This window comes from Natator depressus, chromosome 1 (genome assembly GCF_965152275.1).
Source record: "Natator depressus isolate rNatDep1 chromosome 1, rNatDep2.hap1, whole genome shotgun sequence".
Taxonomy (NCBI): domain Eukaryota; kingdom Metazoa; phylum Chordata; order Testudines; family Cheloniidae; genus Natator; species Natator depressus.
Window position 1 is genome coordinate 56,707,866 of NC_134234.1, and position 22,375 is coordinate 56,730,240.

General features: G+C 36.5%; 1 long non-coding RNA gene across 1 annotated transcript in view; it reads left to right on the forward strand.

The window, feature by feature from the left end:
- Window positions 1-19,769, forward strand: part of LOC141991965 (uncharacterized) — a 63,029-nt gene extending 43,260 nt beyond the window's left edge. The window contains exons 4-6 of the long non-coding RNA XR_012640503.1: window positions 8,922-9,014; window positions 16,233-16,296; window positions 18,361-19,769. This is a non-coding gene — a long non-coding RNA (uncharacterized LOC141991965). The remainder of the gene's footprint in view (window positions 1-8,921; window positions 9,015-16,232; window positions 16,297-18,360) is intronic.
- The last annotated feature ends 2,606 nt before the right edge of the window (window positions 19,770-22,375 follow it).

A 22,375-nucleotide genomic window follows, 5' to 3' on the forward strand; every position in this document is an offset into this window, starting at 1 on the left:
CAGACCAGAACAATTACAACCTGTTGTGTAGGCTGTCCGATCTCCATGGTACACCTTTTCCTTATATACTGTTTTTGCATTATAGTTAAAAAATGATTATTCATAGAAAAATGATGTCTAGAATGTTTTGACTATGAATCAGTGTGTATAAACTAAACACATACAGTATAGACAGTACTATAGTTTTTCTTTCACTGCTTTCATTGAAAATGAAATTTTTGATACTTTATCAGTTCAAAGGTCATGTTTTTGAAAGTTTGATTTTCACTAATCTTTTAGTAAATTAAGGGTAAAATATATATGTATCTTTACTGCTATGAAGTGATTAATTATTTTTGAACACAATTTAAAATAGCTAAACTTTACAAGATGAAGTTTTTCAGGCAGCTAGTGCTTATTGCGAACTTGTTTCAAAGATAATTTGAGGGAAAGGATATAAAAATTTTAAAATCACTTTTGCAATATATTATATAACATTTCCACTAATTTGAAGGACAATGTAATAAATTAAACACAGAATATCAATGTATGCAATGTTGTTGTAGTCATGTTGGTCCCAGGATATCAGAGAGAAAACGTAGGTGAGGTAATATCTTTTATTGGGCCAACTTCTGTTGGTGAAAAAGACAAGCTTTCGAGCTTACACAGAGCTCTTCTTCAGGTCTCTCTACATAATGGTAATGTGAGTTATGTGATTATTTATGTGTTATTTTTGCACTGCCATTTCACTGTGAAGTTTCAGAACTGCATCGTTTTGACCGTACAGCTCTAGAAGTGTGCAGTGAAATCAATAGAAATATTAGGCCCTCAGCTTACAAACCTTTATACCTGTGAATAGTTTTGCTGAGCTTAATGGACTCACTCACATACATGAAGGGAAAGATTTTCAAAGATTATAAAAGTCAATGGGAGTATGGCACCTAACTCCCATTTGTGCCTTTTTGAAAATCTGCCCCAAAGTTAGGTATGTAAACAAGTGTTTGCAGGATCAGGGCCTTGTTTACTTAATCTTTTTTCTTAAGAAAAGAAAAGAAGTTACATGAAATATCTTACAATAATTTTACATTAAGGTTATAATTTTAGGCCCGGCCCCTGACGCTGCAAGCTACTCTGCACTGGTGCAATGGATGGGTTCTGTTCAAGCACAGGGGTCCCTCAGAGGAGATGGTCCTTAAGCAGTTAAAAGCCAAGTGTAGTATAGTGGTTTGAACAGGGGACTAAAAGTCAAGCCTGACTTCTTTTCCTTCTGCCTCCACAGCCCTGAGTAAGTCACAACCTCCATCTCAGTTTCCCCATCTGTAAAATGGGGATAGTGATACACCAAACTAGCAGGTGGGTCCCATGATTAGTCAATGTTTATGAAGTGGCTTGATGATGAAAGAGTCTATATACATTGCTAAGCCTTGTTAAATGCCAAACTAACTTTCCTAACACTTTCAAAGGAAATCTTCATTTGCCAACACTGAAGGTAGGCAGTCTGTCCAGTGGCTAGTTATATACTCTGTGCCCAACGGTGCCCTCAGACGGGCCCACACAGCTGCAGTCCACTTCAGGGAGAGCTGCCTAGCTGCGTCTGGGGGCAGAATCGGGCGCTGATGTAAACTGACTTGTGGGAGCTGCTGTGGCCGAGGCAGAATCGGGCCCCTCAGGCTACAGCTGTGCCATGGGGGAGAGTTAGTCTGAGCGCCTCAAACTTCTGCGTGGCCTGACTCGGAGGTGGGGGTGCGGGGGGGGGGGGTCGGGCTGTAACGCGAGCGCTGCACTGGCAATGGGCTTGGGGATGGACTGGGTTATTATCGGGTGCGCTTAAGTTTCTCGATGTTGCTCTCCTCCCCTCCCCCCTTTTCCTCTCTCTGAGTCTCCCTCCCCCTCCCCCCCTGTCTCGACCCCCTCCTCCCCTTTACCTTGACAAGTCCATGGGGCTGATGGTGAATGACTGTCTCTCTCCCCAGGGTCTGGGGCTCTGGGTGACATTCCCCCCTCCCCCCCCCCATGAGTGGCGGTTGGGTTGCTAGTGCGGGCGCGCGCGCTAGCGGGGAGGGGGAGGGGTGCTATTGACAGCAACGCCGTGTCCGTAGCGCTGCCTCAGCGCGAGCAGCTCTCCCCCTCGCTCCCCCCTCCCATTCCCGGCATGCCCTAGGGCAGCGGGGCTGGCTCTAACGAATTTGAATGAAGAGCCCTGCGCTTTCGGCGCCATTTTCGAGTGATGCCCGATTGCATCGCTGCCGTGGGGGAGCCGGAGCTGGTGGGGCCGCTGGGCTGGGCGCAGACCGCCGCCAAAAATACCCGCGGCCCGAGGAGGCGCCCGCACAGGCGGTAAGAGCCGGAGGGAGCGGCCGCGGGGGGAGGGTGTTGTCCGGTTAACGGGGTCGACCCGTGTCCCGCCTCCGGGAAAAATCCCCCCGAAGCCCTGTCGGGGAGCGAGCGGTGGGGATCCCGGCCCCAGAGGCAGCCGTGGGGTGGGCAGGGGGGCGGTCGCGGCGTCCCCTCAGCGTCTCTGTCACTGTCAGTCTCCAGCCTGGGAGGATCGGGGCCCGAAGCGGCCGTCTCTCTCAGGTAGCCCCCGCCCCAGGGCGACTGAAGGGAGCATCTCCCGGGCAGAGACCCTGTCTGCGATAGCGCTCGTGCTCCCCCTTCCCCGCCCGCCCGCTTTCCGGAGCGACTCAGCCCCAAGCAGAGATGGGCAGGGAAGTTAGAGGCAGGCTGGGGACCCGGAGCACCCCGAGCGCAGGGCGCCTTCCCAGCTCCCGTTGGGCGCCCCTCGGCCGCGGCGTGACATGACAGGCTGTGTTCCCCGTGGCCGTGGGCGTTGCGGGGCACACGGGAGCGTGCTCGGGATACAGCGATTGCCGGTTCCCCTGTTCTGCAGCAGCCAGCAGGGCTCCCCGCTCCCAGCCTCCCTCTTGCCTCCCGCCCCCCCCCCCGGGTTTGTAACCTGGATTAGGGCCCCCCGAATAGCCCCTTCGCCCCCCCCTCCTCCCCTGGCTCCTTTCGATGAAGGCAGGTTGACTCCTCTGTCTCGGAGCTCTCTCAGCCTCGCACTTTTTCAGATCATAATTTCCCGTGTCACGATCTCGAAGCCGCCTTTAGCAGAGACCTGGGTGACGGTTGTGCGGCCGCACGCTATCGCATTTATCATCTCCGTCCCTTTGGCTAATAACGAAGGACCAACGCGCTTTTAATCGTATATTGCCATGGCTAATTGTTTTTAACATTTACACGCGAGTTTCCCGAGCTCAAAGGGAAAACGTAATTTGGGGCCGTTTGAATCGTACCAGTTATTTGTAGATGCTTTTCGCCTTCTTCTCCTCCATCCCCCCAAAATGAGTAAATATCGTCCCCACAGACAGCGTAGCCTAATACTGTGATTAGAAGTGGCCATTCACCATCTCTTCTCCGCCTACTAAATTCTCCGTCTCTGTCACCCGGGTCGCTATTTGTCATTGGCTTAGCTGTTTTTTTGGTGGCTGTTTCTATGTCAGTTCTCGGTGGGCAGCAGTTCTCGGTCTCCCCTAGGTTATGAGTATTTGTGCTTATGGTGATATGTAATGGGCTCACTATCGCAGTGTATGTGATGAGCGATTACCCCGCTGCATACACATAATATGTGACACTCTGTGCCTTTTCCTCCACGACGCTATTTAACCCTCTCGGGACTGGTTTTGGCGTGGGCGCTCACGCTTCATAGTTGCGCACACACAAGAAAGACATCTTTTTTGTTGCAGCAGTTACTTGGTGGGAGTGAGTGGGGGATAATAATATACAGGGGGCAGATAAGCTAACATACAGCACTGCAAGCTCAGAAACAGGCAGACCATCTGGCTCCTTCCCAGATATAATTTCTAGCGCTACTTTTATTCTTCTGCCTACTTCCCTATTCGCTTTCGGCTGACAGAACCTTTCTCAGATGCAGGAAAACGTATGAATATTTCCCCGAATCCTGCTAGATCTTAGGGCACCACTCTGCTTTCCTTGTGCACCCAGAACTCCCATTGAATCCCTGGGAGTGTTGGGTGCGCAGTGAATTCAGGATCGGGCCCTCATTTATGTGCCACTTCAGAAAATACTGGACCGAGTATACGGTCCCCCTGATTGGCTGCATGAACGCATTACTGGGGCTTGAAGGTTGGACTGGGTCATAGGATTTCTCCGCTTTTCTCGCTCTGCCCCCCCGCGCGCATCTATCCACTCTGGTTAACGACAGGAGTGTGTGCGTTTTACTTAGCACCCTCTGCACCGAAAATAATGAGTTAACAGAGTAACGTAGGAGGAGGGACGTACAGAAGAGTTGGGGTGCAGAAGTGCTGTACAAAGGATTTCTATGTACATGGCTGAAGGCTTGTAGCCTTAAAGTGAAATACAAAACTTAGCATGTTAGCTGGATTCAAGGTATTTTCTGTGTAAGGCAGAAATACAATAGTTTAAGAACACATTCTTATTGTGAACCCTGGGGTTTTCTCGGTTTTTAAATCCAGTATACAAATCAGACTATTCAGTCTATTTATTCAGCTACAGTTACTCTCAGTTTGTTCCTAGTTTATCATTAAATCCTCATAGCTAGAAATTTAAATTTAATCTGTTCAATTGTGATGCTAATAATACCTTATTACATTTTAGCATTTATTTCTTTGGAGGTATATGATTACTACTTAACTGTTTTAAGAAACATTTTTAATACTTTGTGTGAGAATGTGCACAAAGCTGTTTCTTTGTAGCTGAGTGTATACTTTTTAAAATATCAGTATTTGAACAGATTTACACTATTCAGCAATGGAAGTAAAATTTATAAACACTGACTTTCACTTTCAAGGAAATAACTGTCCTGACTCATAGTTAATTTAGAAAACAAAACAGGTAAGTATTGTACAGGTGCGTATGTTTTATTTCTCTGACATTCAAGTACAAAGCATACATATTATGTATGCTTTGTTATAGTCTTCTATAATTAAAATATTTGTACTTATTAGATATTTAACTACATCAAACAATGATTTCTTTTTAGCTTAATTTTTATTTCAGAACTTTACCATTTCCATTTTTTATAATGATATAAAAGTGGGTGTGGCTAAAAAGAAAGCAGTAGGCAATCTGATATCATTATACAGTGCACATTTATGTAATTTATATAGGTTTCCTGATACTTGATTTACTCATTTGATGTATTTGAGAAATTCACTTAGTTTAAATTGAACCTTATAGGACTGCTTGCATTTTTCACCTTAGTTAAAATGTCAAACATTAACTGAGGTTTACTTGGCCTTAGAAAAGATTAATTTGATATTTCCTCTAAATATATTTGTAGCTCTAATAAACATGTATTTACACTAGACCCATAAATGAAAGTTATGGTTATGTACTTGTGATCCGATTATTGCTTATAATTTTGTCATGAAACATAATTAGTATCCTCTTCATAAATTTGTTTCTATTAAGCCTGTTCAGTTATTTTGGCTCTCAGAAAAACTTTTCAAATAGGCTACAGTTGTCCTGTTAAAAGCTAGAGTTGCACTGAAACTTCCCAAGAGTTACAGGGTGTTTTTGGGTTTGTTTTTCATTTGGTTGTTTTTTGCAAGTGTAAATCTACTGAAGATTGAAGAAACTTTTTTTAATAAATAAAAATTTATTTCCTAGTAATTTTGAATTACGTGGGTAGCTTTTACTGATATTGTGTTGTATTGTATTGGAAATGTATTGTAGCAACATTTTAAGATGGTATATTCTAACTTTAATATCTAGCTAACTAAAATATTCTATCTGTCCTTTTTTTTTCTTTTTTCTTTTTTCTTTTTTTTTTTAGCTTAATAGAATCAAGACTTCTTACTGTTCCATGTGAAATACAAAGCTATAGAGGAAAACTTATTTCTAAACTTAATAGTTTTAATTTCCTTAAGTTAACTGTTACTTTCTGTATCAGAATTTGTAGTTACATATTGCTTGAACTGTATACACGGTACCTGCCTATAGGTACACTCCGCAGGGAAAATTTATGTGACCCATATTGGATGTCATATGGCTGTTCTAACAGGTGTATCAAAAAAAATTCTGGAGTGTTTAGTGTGTGTATATATACACAGACTTCCTATTTTTATGTACAGAATAGTAATGTGACTGTCCGTTTTTGTAACAACTTACTATTTTTTAATATTTGAGATAGGAAAGATTCAACTATATTTAAAAGGAACTGAGAAACTTAAAGTTATAGTCTCTGTATATGCTGGAGGTTTTTGCTTTCTTAGATACAGGGGTTTTTTCCAAAGCCAATTACTAATCATTTCAGTAATTACATTCATTACTCATTTTATCACAAATTGTCAAAGGTAGAGCATCTTAGTCTTATTCTGGCTATCTGTGGAAGCTATAGGGAATAAAATTCAGGGTTTTATGTCCAAATTGAAATGAATGTTTGATAGTAAAATTTTTAAAAACAGAAAATCGCTTATTTTTAAAGTATATAAATATATTTTGGATATATTCTCTATGCATATATTTGCAAGTTCTTTATAGCCAATAATCTTGCGCTAGAACCAGTGGTCAGGAAAAAAAAATACTACCTTTCCTATTAACAATATTAATTTTTTGTTTGGACCAAGCTGTACAAAATCACTTTATATTTTATACACAGTATATTACATTTCTGTGATTCTTTACACACTACTTTAGTTTAGAAGTAAGTTATTCAAGTTTTGACTCAGCTAGTAATACATTTTTAAGATAGAAATAATAGTAAAGTATCTACAAATATTGAGGGAAAGGTGAGACAAATAACAGGGATATGAAAGTTGTCTAAATTTAAACCTAAATGAAAAAGTCGGTTTGCAATTTTATTTATTTTGTGAATTATTGGCACTTGCTCTATAGAATTGCTGAATAGTCACTGTTTTAGTACCAATCAAACTTGAACTTCTTTTCTTTAACACTATATTATCATGAAAATATTTTCATAATTTTGTGTGGTACACTATATTTCTGAGATGGTAAGAATTGGCTTAGTTTAAACCTTCTGTCTTTGTTTTAATATAACTTAAATCAATGCCTGTATTGATTTGTTTAACCCTTTATTGTAATTTTTTTTAAAAAAAAGTCTAATTCTGCTAAAAGAAACATTTGGGTAGGTCTATACCTTAGAGATTTAATGAGTCCATAATTCTGAGAAATAATTTAGTTCTCAGCTTCATTTATTTTTGTATGACAACTTCCATCAGTCTTGCATGAAGATTGAAGGTGGATAATGTAACTTCACTTCTAATTCAGTTATGTTGTAAGTTTGACTATTTTTTAATTGACTAGTATTTGTGTCTAATTGGAGTTCACTGTAGTTGTACCTTTAAAAGCTTGTTTCTATTTGTGGAAAGTAATAGACTTCAAAATCTTTCTTTAATTCTGAACAGTCTTTTAAAAATTTTAGCAGTTCAGAATATCTAGAGTACAAGTATGTCCCCATTTATTATTGTGTATACACACAAATGTTGTATAAATATAAGTATATAGCTTTTACTAAACATTAAAGCATTTCCAAAGAAGACTTATTCAAAATCAAGATATAATCTCCATTTTACCTGAAACTGAAAAAAATAGCAATGCCTTTCAGTGGTCTTTATTAATGTCTAAAGGAACCCACTACTGAAAATGGCAAAAATATATATATTCAGCTATTTAGTTTCTAAAGGCTCGTCAGTGTACCCACTGTAAATATAGATTATTAATAACTTTGAGAATTGAGTCAAAAATTGAGTCAAAAACACTAATGTGTTTATCTAGTAAGAAATGTCCAGTTGGGTTAAGATTTGGACTTAGAAAAATATCTTGATCATGATTTTAAATTTCTTTTGTGATAATAGGAATATGTTTAGCTTCAAACTTAACATTTAACATATTAAAAGATTATATTACTATAATTTTTTTTAGAAAAAATCAACAAAAGAAATATTTTATTGGCTGGATATTTTTTCCAAATTATTTGTGCTTAAAGGGTAGGAGTAGAGAAGATGTACTGGGGAAGAGGAATAAAGGTAAAGAAAAATACATTTTTACAATAAAAGGAAGTTAACCTTATTCAAGATACTACCATTGTCTTTAATAAAACTTGAAAATATAGTTAAGGAGTAAAGAGCAAATATATTGAAAATATTTGTAAACAGGTGACCAGATGTAATCATCTGCTGCTTGTTTAATAGACATAGTCAGGATGTACCTTGTCGTAGCACCTATAGTACAAAAGCTAAAGAAATCTGAGAATTTGGCTATATTATTTCACTGTTTCTTCCTGTAAATATTTGAAGTGACCATCTTTATCAGGTTTTTGCCTTGTTTTTAATCCAACAAATTCCATGGTCAGATTTCCGTCCCCCCTCCACACACACACCCCCCCAAAATGTGTGTGACTGCAATACTATACAATTCCATTAGATGTTATAGAGTAACTTATTGTGTTTATACAATTCCTCCTTGTTAAAAATGTTGATTGTACTGCTGGTGTCTTGAAAAAAGTTGGCTAAAAACTGTTTTCAAGAAAGCACTACATGCTAAACACTACTTGATAAAAGTCAGTAGCGGATTTCAGGAAGTATCACAGCGCACACGTTAATTGTTAAATGTTTATAGTTAACTGTTTAATTCTTTTTCTCCCCTCCCACTCATTCTCCCCCTTACTTCCCACAAGAATACATTATAGGGAGAATGAAAGCAGAAACATACTAATCTGATTTGTTTCAGGAGGCTACTGATAATAAAGAAGCATATCACAGGTGTTCCTAATCAAGTCAGTTTGGCTGGGTTTTTTTTTTAGGTGTTTTTAAAATTAGGGTTTTCCTTAACATGGACAAAGTGAGGGTCAACTTGATGACCTACATCTATGTTTGGGGATCAACCATGAAACTGTGGGTGTCGGAAATATGTTATAATACATGACATTTTTATTGCAGGTTTTGACCTTTCAATAGAGAACTGATTCTGGAGAACAACTTACTTCTGTAATTGAAAAATTCTCTCTGGAAAGCTGATGGAGCATGAGAATGGTATATATCATATTAACATTTCACATATTTCAGATGCTCTTTATTTTTAAAAATGTGTGTAGTAATAGGACTTCTTTGGTTTATACATAGTGAGACTGTTATACTGGGTTAAAGATTTTCTGTTTGCTGAAGTTATTCTTCTTCACATTCGCTCTGTTAAGTTTTAAGACTAAATAAAAAAACAGTCTCCATTTCCCTCTGAAGACAGTCTGTGTGTTAAGTGGCCAAAATATGTACAAAAAGCTGAGCTTGCAACAGCCTTGCTTATTGGAGTTACATAAATTCGCCATATAGTGTTGTCCTCATATTCTTGTATTGGGAATTATTACTGCTAATGCAAAATAATAATAGTAATGGATAATACAATAGTTATTTTTAAGTAATTTTATTCTGTTGTCAATAGTGTGTGTGAAAGAGAAGAATGGAGACCTATCTGAGTGCATTTAAATGTACTGTACAAAATTATTTTTTAAAGTTATTAATAACTAGCCACTTCTCAATTAAAGCAGTATAGAATTTGCAAAACTGGTTTTCAAACCCCACCTATATAAAGAGTTATCAGAAATTTAATTTATCTTGCAGCCTATCAATAAATATTTAAGTATTATACAGTAAAACAATGAATAATATAAAAATAATAAACATAGAATATACAATACTCATCTTGCAAGTCGTGCTTTGCACTAAGTGGTAATTTGGTTGAAACTGAGAAATCCACTCAAAGTAATCAAGACCTCTCTACTTGTATATGAATAATCTCAGCTAACCATTAAAATAAACAACAGAAATTTAAAAAGTAATTGCACTAAGATCAAACAAATTTATATTTAAACATTAAACAGAGCACTAGAAATTTTAAGACTTTACCTCTGTCATAAAATGCATTGTGGCAAAAACTAATTTTATGAACATATTGTGTGTGACATTAGCAATTTGAGTATTCAGCTGGTACAGAGCTTTTAGCCTTAATCAAATCTTACTGCCTTTTTAAATGTATATATCTTTGCAGAAAATAATTGTATCAAAATGTAAGATATAAACTTTTCTTTTAAAAGCTGCAATAAGCCCAAACAATTGCTGACTGTACCTGAAAAAGCTCTAGCAAATCCATAGATGTGTAAAATGTATTTATCCTTACTTCAGTAGCTAATTTCAAATCTGGTTGAAGGATTGCAAGTGGTCAGCAATAATACACCTTTTATTGTAACAGTATTTTAGGAAATATTTTTTTCTTAAAGAATGTATGGGAAATATTCTACATAGTATGACAATTTCGTAGGTACTGAAAGCCTTCTAGATAAAATTAACATCTGAAAACCAAAACTTTGAGTACACACACAATATAAAATGTAAATAAATTTGGACTAGAGCATAACTTTATATTTTGATAAACCTTACATCTTGCCTTTATTTTATTGTAAATAGGTAGTGAATTTTTTTAATCTCTATTAGAATAAAATAAACCCCCCAAAGTTACTATTTTACTGGGATTGTTATTAATACTCCTGTTTGGGATAATTTGCATAACATGCAAAGTTTTTAAACTTCAGAAGCTGTTCAGAACCTGTGATTTTGATTCAGTGGGTATTATTCAGTTATGAATAATTTGAGTTTCCAGTTCTCTAAGAATATAAGGACTTTGCATTCATTTTAATAATTTTGTTTGTGCTCATATTTTTCTGTGCAAAAGCTATTACAATATTGTTAATGAAAATCAGAATTATATTGGTAGGCAAATGTATCTAAAATTCCCTTGTTACAAATTTAAAAGGTGAAAATTTGATGAGGTATTCTTCAGTCTGACTAACGTTAAGGGTATTTCTAATGTAATATTTTGAAGGAAAGTATACTGTCTAGATTTTAACTACAAGTCTAAAGGATTATTGTAAATTTAGGGCCTAATGCTGCAAACTCTTAGACACACAAATAGTGCTAAAGACTGCAATGAGTAAAAATTTGCAGGATCATGGCCTTAGTTGTTGCAATCCTTTGTTTTTTAATATTTGTTCAAAATATTTGATTGCCTTAAATTGATAGTTTTGGAATTTAGTAATATTTTGGGGGACTTGCCTCAAAATGAGGAATTAAAATGTGTACCAACACACTTACTCAGAAGGCTTATTAACTTACAAGCTCAAATATCACACAGGAGTGCTACTGTAAAGAAAGTTGTCAATTTTCATTATAAAATCCACTTTTCAGCTCTTGATTTGTTCTAGAAATTTTCCATACTGAAACTTGGTCTATATAATTTACAGCCCAAAAGAGAGTATAGTGACTGTCTAGAGGGATGTAAGGTGTGTTTTTTCTCACACTTAAGTTTGACTGCTGCAATCCTTACTTAGGCAACACTCCTGTTGACTGCATTGGGAGTTTTGCCTGAATAAGGACTGCAATGTGGGGCCCTTAAAAACAATTGGTGTGAGCATTTAAACACTACAATTTATATTTAACTTTTTTAATTAGTCTTAATTATCTAACAGTAATTGAAGGTGAAAGGAATAAAAATGCACAAGATTTACTTTTTTACAAACCTACATATGTGTAACATTTTGTGATCATTTTTATTATTCCTCCTGTAGGTGTGTACACAAAACTATACGGGCATGTTGACTAAATAATAGTTTTGAGAGCTGACAACACATGCTCATATAATAGATCATAACTCCTTAAAAGATTACTATGTCAATTCTCCTATGCTTTCTTTATCATCTTCTCTTGCTTTTCTAAGTCAATTGAAATGGATAGCTGCATATCTACTTCATGGAAATTATTTAACTTTTGTCTAGTTATTACAACACATGTAAAATCACCCATTGTCTGAAAACTTTATGATATCTTAGGCAAGGCAGTTTAAAATTTTGGAATCCTTCATAACTGCATTTCCTGGCTTTTGTTGATTTAAACTAAATCCAGCCTTAACATAAAAAAGCCTGCATTAAAATGTTATCAGATTTAAATAAGCATTTCACTTTTATTCTACCAGTCATTTAGTAAGACATCTGTGTAACAAGGATTTGAGACTGGTCCACTTAATTTTTCCTTACCTATGGATAAAACATTGTTTTCATGAGACCTAATTTTTAAGAAGCAACAAACTACGTACAGATAATCTTTAGCAATAATGATTAAAACTAAATAATATTTAAATATATTTTCTTTTACCCAAAAACATATGCCTAGATGTGGATGGGGGGGATTTTTTATTTATTTATTTATTTTATTTATTTATTTACCATTTGAACAAAAAGTTTGTTAGAAGTGCCTCCAAATCAATAAATTAAAACTGCATTTGAGGTTTTCTATAACCTTAAAAAGAAAAGGAGTAGTTGTGGCACCTTAGAGACTAACAAATTTATTTGAGCATAAGCTTTCGTGAGCGATGAAGTGAGCTGTAGCTCACAAAAGCTTATGCTCAAATAAATTGGTTAGTCTCTAAAGTGCCACAAGTACTCCTTTTCTTTTTGCGAATACAGACTAACACGGCTGCTACTCTGAAACCTGTCTATAATCATAGTTCACTTACTCAACTGTTCACCCTACTGCACTAATTTTTTATTTAATCTACCTTGTTTTGAGTTGACTATCTTGTCGAGTGTTCATATAATAATTTGGAGGGGATGCAGTATATTTGGAGGTGTGGTTGCTGATTGACTGATCTATTTAATGTCTTAGTAATCCTCTATTACCAAACACTAACTTCTGAGTTTATTTGAAATTAATAGTTGAGTATTCACTGTAAGCATTTTCTGAAGTGAAAAATCTAAATAACTTACATATTCTCTGGGTGTATTTCTCTGGTGTATTTCTTTAATATTTTTATGGCAATATTTTATGAGAAAATTATTTCACAACTAAAGTATTGTAAGAGGGGAATGTCTCATTCTCTCGGGTATGCTATTTTTAAAAAATAAGAGACTCAACTTTTCTGTGAAATGCAATTTAACATTTAGTCATATGTAAAATATTTACACCATTGCATTAATACCTTAACCTTTGAGTTTGCCTTTATTTCCTTATGGTAGTAAATGCTTTGTTTTCAAATCTTGAAAACAAAGTCTTCTTGCTTCACCCTGCCACTCACACCAATCCCACTTTTGTATTAAATATTGTTTTGCTAAGGGGGAAATGACTGGGTCTAAATAATGATAATTAACATTAATTTAAAGAGATTTTCTGTGAAAATAGTGTTATACTCAGCATTTTGTGGTCTTTACAACTTTATTTAATTGGTTTTATTTTCTATTTTAAAAAATGCATAGAGCTTGCATTTAATACTTCATAATATATCTAAAATGGGTTAAATTATCCCCTATGTGGGGGAAATTTGCAGTAGGATGGGAAATCCTAGGTTATGATTTGGAACTTGTGCTGGTCACCTTCTGGGGCAAAATTGGCCTTTGGTAGATTGGGCAGGGGATGTGATCTCCAGGCTGTTAGCACAAAGAGAGTAGCACAGCACTCCCAAGCACCCATAAATGTAAGCTACCCCAAACATCTGCCAGCAGTTGGGGATTAGAAGAAGGCCTGCTGTCCCTCATGGCACCATTTCTTCCTGATAGGAACCCTCACCTGTAATTGGCTCAAAATACACATGTAGAGAATTCACATCGTAAAAGAGGGTTCTTTGCAACTTAATGTTTACTCTGTTAGTATTATCTTGTACAGCTGAAACCCTGATGAACAGAGAGATTCTCCACCATCTCCTATTTTTCACCAGTATCTGTGCAGATCCTCTCCATGAGCGCATCCTAACAGATGTTTTGGCCCAAAGGTGGGAAGAATATTAATTAGGAGACATCATCTTTGGTCATGCAGCTGCTTTTTAAACAAAGGGCCGCTTTCTGATCTTCATTATATATGCATATATCTCAATTTAATGTGGATTGTATGCAAGGATTATTAAATATATGTTCTCCCTACTTCAATTAGTAAAACTGTAGATTTGATTAAAAATGGGGAATTTAAATCTTTGCTCACTTCAATAGTGCATACAAATATAATCTGAAATATGACCCACAGGGAAATGCCTATTCTTTCTCAGTATCATAGTAAGGTTTAAAATCTGGGTCTTAGTTTGCGAGAGTGCTTGTTTTGCATCTAATTTATAAGTTGGAGAATTTTGAACTATCAGTCAGAGAATAATTTCTTCTAGAGCATTAGGTTCCGAAAGAGTTCTGTATGTCTTTAAAGCAGTAACTTTCCCTAGATTTGTAATTAAGGTCTTGATGTCAGCTATAACCTTGCAGTCATAGTGACTTGGCTATCAGTATTTTATATTTATATCTAAAATTGATACCTTTGCTAACTCACCATAAGAAATGTATGCCAATGCTAAATACTTGATTTAACAAGTACAAGAACCTTCATAATAAATATTTTCCTTGAAAAAATTCCTGTTTGGAAAATAGAATCATCCTTTGTATTTTTCATGTGCAGAATTCAGTTTGTCGATCCCATTGAGGATTCTGTGATGAAAATGTGACAACTAAACATTATGAATATTTTTCATGTCTAAATTTTTAGACTACAAAATAACTTTGCTTTAACCTATGTGGGTGACCCATTTTCTGTTCTGCAGGAAACTGTACCAAACTAGTCACTAAGGCCTTGATTCAGCACACCCTCCCTATTCAGCAAAACACTTCAGCACATGTTTGAGTGCTTTGCTGAATAGAGATGGAGTTAAGAAAGTTCTTATACTTTGTTAAATTGGTGTTCACCCACCATGATAAATATAACGTGTTCTCAGTGTGCTTTTTTTGGTCTGGTTTTTGTCCCTGCACTCTGCACAATGCCCTTCAAATAGCTTCAGAAAGACACAGATTTTGAGATGGCAGGGTGCCAGCACAGAGAGACTTAAATTTAATGCTTTTATTTATTTTATTTTATTTTGCTTAAATTTTGAGGAAAACCGAGCATGAGGAGAATAAGCATATTTTGAATGAACAGAAATCCATCAGTAGCCTAGAATCAACTGTTTGCCTCATTCTAACTTATTTCAAGTAGTTAAACTTAGTACGAGACTCCTTGCAAAATATCAAATTATGTCAATTAGCAAGTACGGTCAAATAGCTATAAAAATCAAGGATAACACAACCTAAGATGCATTTTGTATATATTCATAACGATAACTTATCACAAAAATAAGGTAGTACTAATGTGCTTGAAAATGTAACTACATCAATTTATGTAAAAATGAAGGTATAGCAACATGAGCCTTCACTACTGTTGTTTGATATTAAATCTTTAAGAAGTGGAGAGAGACCACTCGTTTACTTTCTCTATGTATGTTCTACTATTTTACTACATAATCAGTTGTTCCATAATTTGCTTAGAGGATGGTGTATTTTCTGTGGTAGTTATAATGTTCATTATAGAATATCCTTACATGCTTTACAATTCTTTTAAATACTTTCATTTATGCATTCTGTATGTAGTTTAATAAATCTCTCTAAAATACTCCCTTTTAAGTACCATTTTATTTAAAGGTCATCTGCAAATGTAATAATTCTTCTAAAAATCAAGTCAATGACCCAAATAGAGTGGAATATATTTGATATGTTGTTGGGGTAGAATGTATGTCTATCTTCTGCAACAGTGCTGGAGCCTTCAGAATAGAGATTGGATTGTCACTTAGAATAAAATCCACAACAACTAATCTTCATGAACCTGCAAAAGAAGAAAACAAAAATTTTGACTTGTTAATGTCCCGGTTACATTTTTTTTCTCTTTGGCATTTAGCCCCTTCTAAAGTAGTTAGGTTTTCTGTTTCCAGGTGTCATCTCTCATATCATATAATGTCCATATTGGTCTGATTTATTTTCCATCAGTATTGACTGATAGGTTAGGCCCCAATCTTGCAAACACATGCAAGCTTAACTTTAAGCATGTGAATATTCCCACTGAAGCCAGTTAGACTATTCATATGCTTAAAGTTAAACGTGGGTAACTGTTTGCAGTATCAGATCCTTTGTTTCTTTCTTTCTTTATTTATTTATTTTATTTTATTTATTTATTTATTTTACAGATAGGCAGGCAAGAAACCTAGAATGGAAAGAACAAGCATTTTCATGCCACCTGGTTCAGATTGACTCCTCCCCTTCCTTTTGCTACCAGTTTGATTCCTACCTCTGAATCAAGCAGTCAGATGTAGAAAGTTCAATCAAAAGTTCTTAAGCTTATTTTTAGGGTTTTATTTGTTGTATATTTTCTTAGGAAATCTAAGAACACAGAACAAAACGAGGAGAAGAAGTGTGCAGTAATACTCTACAGATGCAAGGTACAGGATTGTTCTGTCTGAACAGGTGGCTTCATGTGGCACACAGGGGGAGAGATTCTCTTGGCAGTGTCTTCCCAGGCTCTGACAAAAAAGATGACACCTATGATTCAGAATTAGAAGGGGAAATCTGCCAGTTAGCATACGCTCCTTAATTTATGGATGTTCCTTAACGTGTGGGTTTTTCTTCACCACAAAGGATCTGGTATATCCATGCCAGTAATTCCTGGAAGATAGTGAAGAACAGTCATCTCCTTCTGAAAGAATTTGGGGTGCCTTACAATTTATTATTCATATTACAAGAAAAACCCATATAATGTAAAATTCTTACCACTTAATCTAAATCTAGGAAGAAAGGACAATTTGAATTGTCTTAAATACTGCATCTAAACTTTAAAACAGGGAGCAGCTTTCTAAACAGTTTGATACAGAATAGGCTCAAAAGAATCTATTTCCATTTGAAAGCACTAGAAATCTGTTTTGAAAGCTTTGGAGATGTACAGTGCTTTTAAGAGTTACACGAAAGCTTATGCTCAAATAAATTTGTTAGTCTCTAAGGTGCCACAAGTACTCCTTTTCTTTTTACTGTTGTAAGATAAGTTCTATAATTTTATCTAATATCTGAATCTTAGTTCCGGGGCCTTTAGGTTTACTTCATCATTTCAGTCATACACTGACTGAAAGTGGACTTCCTGCTAAGGCAGAATACATTTATTTCTGGAATTTTGTTTTTAAATATTGTTTACTAAATAATGACTTTTTGAACTGTTAAAGTAAATTGCAAATATTTGGTTTAGCTCTACAATTCCCTTGAGGTAGATAAGTGCTAGCCCCATCTTTTATATGTGAAAAAGTGATTCTCTCTCCTTCTCCACCTCCTTTACCCTTCTGGAGTAAGAAAGATAATCCAGAATTTAGTGATGACTCCAAAAATGACTCCATATCCTCAGGGGAAAATGCTTTCAGAGGAGAAGACTGCCATTTACTTAAATGAATGAGTCTCATGTACTGTTAAATACTTTTATTTTAAAAAAAAATCAGCTGTTAATTGTCAAGAAGAAGATTCATGACCATTCTGATATTCAGGATTGTGAATATTTACTAGACAATGTTTGGCAGAACTGGGAGTAGAATTTAGATCCTCCTGACGTCTAGTCCTGTGCTTTAGCTATTAGATCATACTTTCCTTCCTTAATTTTTTTGGTATTCTGATTAATCGTTGAAGGTTTTACTTATAGTACTGAATATTGAGCCTAATGCAGAGCATCAGGAGGCACTTAGCATTCTTGTGCTCTTTGCAGAGTAGAAGGAGTGATGAAGTTCCTTTAATTTGATAAATCTACTAAGAAAATTGTAGACTTTGCCTGGATGACTAGCTTCAAAAGTGACCTTCACTAATAATAATAGCAATCAATACTGTCTGCCTCAGAATACACAGGAGTAATGGGTAACTAACTGCTCCTAGAACTGAGCTCATGGCTATTTCATGAACAAAATGCTCATATATACACATTTTAGAATGTAATCTTTCCCACACACATTCAACTGCAAAATAAAAGGGTTTGGAATCAGAAGTAGTTCAGATAGGATTATTTCTGTATCTCCACAGCCAACATTGAATGGATTACAGAAATCCAAAATGGATTAAGAGTCTGCCTCCCATGGAACATCTGAAACTTCTGTCCAAGTGTCAAATTAAGGGCACTATAATAATGCAGTAATATTATGTCAAGGTGACAGCAAATATAAGGGGTTCCTCTACTCTTGACTAGAGGGCTTCCTTGTCTGTGCACTGGATCAGTGATCCTTTAGATACAAATAGCGGATGACCTTTCCCTTAAAGCCTTTTGTCCTCCTGAACGCTTATGAAAATTGTGACAGTAGTGGCATCAGGTCATAAAAGAAAAGATAGCACATTATCTCTGTTCTAGGTGGCTATCTTTCAGGACACACAAAGAGAAATACATAGGGTAAAAACATTGTTCTAGGGGCTGGGAGTTAACAAGAGACCAACCAGTTCTTTTGTGCTTTCTGGTTCTCACTTCATGGCATTTTCTCTGATTTTAGAATCCTTGAAGACACACGCAGCTGTGAGGACCAAGTTTTTCTAGGATTCATTGTTCTGTGCTAAAGTCCAATTTTTGGCTTTTCACCCAATTGTATATCAGACTATGCAGCATTAGACTACAAAATGACAATTCGAAGAGGCTTATGCGTCCATACAGTAAAAACATAATGGTTTTAGCATAATGGTAATATAATGGTTGAAAAAGTAGCATACCCTGAAAGATTACTTGCTGCAAGATTTTGACTTGATTCAGACAACATACCAATCTGACTAGCTGGAGTGCTTGCAAATCAGTGGAAATGGCCAAGAACGAAGCAAATTAGAAGGACAGTCGGATTAATCTTGGTTATCTTACTTCCCAGTTTCCAGGCAGTGCACACTAAATGCACACAAAGCAGGGTGTTATGAGTTTTTCATTGGGTCAAAAAGCCTTCACTCAGGGTTTTGCATTTAGACTCATAGACTATAGAGTTGGAAGGGACCTCAGGAGATCATCTAGTCCAACCCCCTGCTCAAAGCAGGACCAATCCCCAAATTTTTTTGCCCCAGATCCCTAAATGGCCCCCTCAAGGATTGAACTCACAACCCTGGGTTTAGCAGGCCAATGCTCAAACCACTGAGCTATCCCTTCCCCCCCAAGTATTAAAAGGCACAATGTGAACATTGTAGAACAGTTCAGAAGGGATGTTAAAGTAATTATTTACTGGATTTAGTCTTTATATGCCTGGTTTTAAATTGACAAAGTGAATGAGGTAATATCTTTTATTGGACCACTTCTGTTGGTGAGAGAGAAGCTTTCGAGCTTACACAGAGAAGAGTTCTTCCATTGACCTAGCTGTTGCCTCTTGGAGAGTTGGATTTACTACAGTGGCACAGCTGCAGTGCTGTAGCATTTCTAGAGGGGACATACCCCAGCACTTTAACTTCCACTGGCTTGCCCCTCTAAATTGAAAAACAGACCACCTCTTTAAATGAGTGGCTTCAAGGGCATCTCTGGCAACATGATTTTATTAGTCATACTTCCAAAGGATGGGGTCATCAGAGGTATGGGCCTTTGTGTGGACACCTCTGACTTCCAGCAGATCTCAGAGACTTGAAGATTCTGGGGCCTACGCCTCTGGGTGGTTCTTGCAGGGTGTGATGCACTCTTCTACCTCAACTCTCCCAACTCAAAAAAAATTCCAAGGAAACATCATAAGTAGAAAAATGGAAGCTTCCTGTTCTTTCACAGTTGATGATGTCACCCTATGTTGGAAAGATTTTACACTTACCAGTTCTCAGCCTAAAAATTGCTTTTAGAAAATGTCGTATAGAAAGGTTCTGTGAAGAGTGTAGTGTGACTTTAGAGTTGAGTAAATACCTAACACAGCAAAAACCTTCCAAAGCCTAAAAACAAGGCAATTACATTGAATTTGGCCAGTACCTGATCATTAGTAAGAAATGTGTTTCCAAAGGAATTAAATGTTGGCAGTATTTAGCTATTTTGAATGTTTCTTTTGATCTTTTAAATAAATTGGTAGCCAATGGGCATGAGTTTATTTGGTTTAGTGGAGAACCCCTTTGCCACCTTTGGCCAGGTAGGTTTAAATAAATTTATTTTATGAGTGGTTCATTCCCTGATCTGCATCAACACTGTAACTCTTGGAGTGAAGGCTTTCTATTTCCCCTCCCTTTCCTTCCTCAGTGTATGATTAGCTCAATATCTTCAGGTAGAAATTTTCTACCGTGGCACACTATTGCAGTTAGGTGCATTTTGGTTTCATTTTCACAGAGAGACTGTGTAGTCAGACCTCCTGTATAATCCAGCATTAGTCACTGTAACAGGATAACTGAGTAGATGCACCATTGGTCTTCATCAGGGTAACAAGTCTTAAGACACCATTCTTAAACACCAGAAAATAATGGAAACAGTGACAGGCCTTAGAATCAATCTACTATTAGGAGGGCTTTGCTGATTTATACCAGTATAGGTAAACTGGCAAAACCTTCCTAGTAAAGATGCAGTTATATCTTTATACTTGTGTCAGTTTCCTGATTAGTATAAGCACTTTTATACAGATATATGTGCCTATACTAGAGCTTTTACCAGTATAGCTGTATTGGCAAAAAAAAAAAAAAAATCACACTCCTAACTAACATAGCTATGCCAGCAAAGCTTTCTAGTGTAGACCTGCCCTGATGCTCCTAGGAGGCAAGTGGGTAAGGGAAAATGACACGCGCACAAATATTTTCTGTAAATAAAATGGAAGAATTTGTCTGCACTATGTCTCCTTTGCCAGTGGTTCTGTTCCATGTGAGGCATGTTTTTTCTTCCCAGCCCTCAGTTTGCAGTCATGGACCATTCCATCTCAAACTACCGAAGGCCAGGTCTACATCAGAAACTTTCACTAGTATAGTAACGTTAATTAGGGGTGTGTATGTTTTGACACTTCTATACCAGCAAAAGCCCTAGTATAGAAGCAACAAGTGCTATTGCCAGTATAGCTTATTTTATTTGGGGAACTGGTGTTAATATACCAGTGAAAATACTTTGCCAATATAAGCAGTGTCTAGAGACTCTAGAGTAAGAGAGTTTTTTTTCTACACCTTGTCTAGTGTAGACTAGACCTGAATGAAAGCCAGCACTCTTATTTACTCTTGTGGGTTTTTCCTAAAGGGGTTGGGCTGCTTAAACTACCCCCATCGCCGTGCCCAAGAGTATCTCTTGTAAATGCTAAGGTGGTATCCCTTTTGAGATATGAATTACAGTTTCTTGCTCACCTCTTCAAACTGACAGTTGTACTTAACCTTGATTTTAACTTCTGGTATTGTTAAAGATGACCCTGAAATTATAGCAATATCAAAAAGATTTCCATTCAAGGGAAAGAAGAAACATAAGTTTGGGGATTTTTTTTTAAATGTTCTTTTAATGTGAAGATGAACTGAAGTTTTCACATTAGAGAGATCAGACTTAACTTCTAATCAGAGAACTATCCGCACCATTTAATTAGTCTGACAAGGATCTGAAATTTGGACCATAAAGTTATTGTGTGCTAACTTGACAGGAAGAAAGTCTAAAGTTGACCTTAATTGTAAGTAGAATATTGGTCCACTACTAAAAGTAGATGTTAATGAAGGATTTGTAATGTATTAAAATAGCTAATGTCAATTCTGTAAAATTAATGTTAAAGTTAAACAAGAAAATATGGGGTTTGACTTACAGCTTATGCTTTCATTCCTTTGATGTTTTGTAGACACCTTGGGCTAACGTAGCAGCACATAATGGTTTGTGGGTTTTGAAAAGGTGCAGGCCATATTGTGCTGCCTCAAAAATGCAAGGATTTCATCCTCCTGAAGAGAAATGTCACTTATGAATTAACACGATCCTGATGTCAGCAGTACATTAGCAGCACGTAAATATTGGCGTTAACTCTGTAAATATCTCCAGTATTAACTGTGCTGCTGAAGTAAAGTTGGCCATTGTCTGCAAATGATCCTAAGGAAGTACGTTGATGTTGTCCGACTTATCTCCTGAGTGTGTTAATTTATGTAAAAAAATGAACTTTAATAAATCTTACTGTTTTTGTTCTATAGTTTGATCAGTTCAGTACAGATTTTTAGAACCACATAGAATCTGGCAGTAAATCTAGAACATTTCCTTGAACACTGAATTTATTGTAGGAACTGTCTCAGACTACAGCCTTCTTCATAAACATTTATTAACAATTTGTTCACGTGATTATTGTACAAACTTAAATTAGTTTAAATATCTGCATGACTTTAGTAAATCTAATGAGATTAAAATTGTTTTGTTTTACTTTCACAGCACTTCCTATACCAATACAAATTTAAAATATATTTTGTCAATTGTTCTACAAGTTCATCAGCTTTAGCTAGAATGACTTCAGAAACTCTTTTGAACAAAAGAGGCAGTGAAAAGTTAATTATTCTAAAATTATTTCTTGCATTATAGTAGCTAAACATATGTAAAAAAAATTAGTTTAAAAAGTATACTCTCTACAATTGATTGCAAGA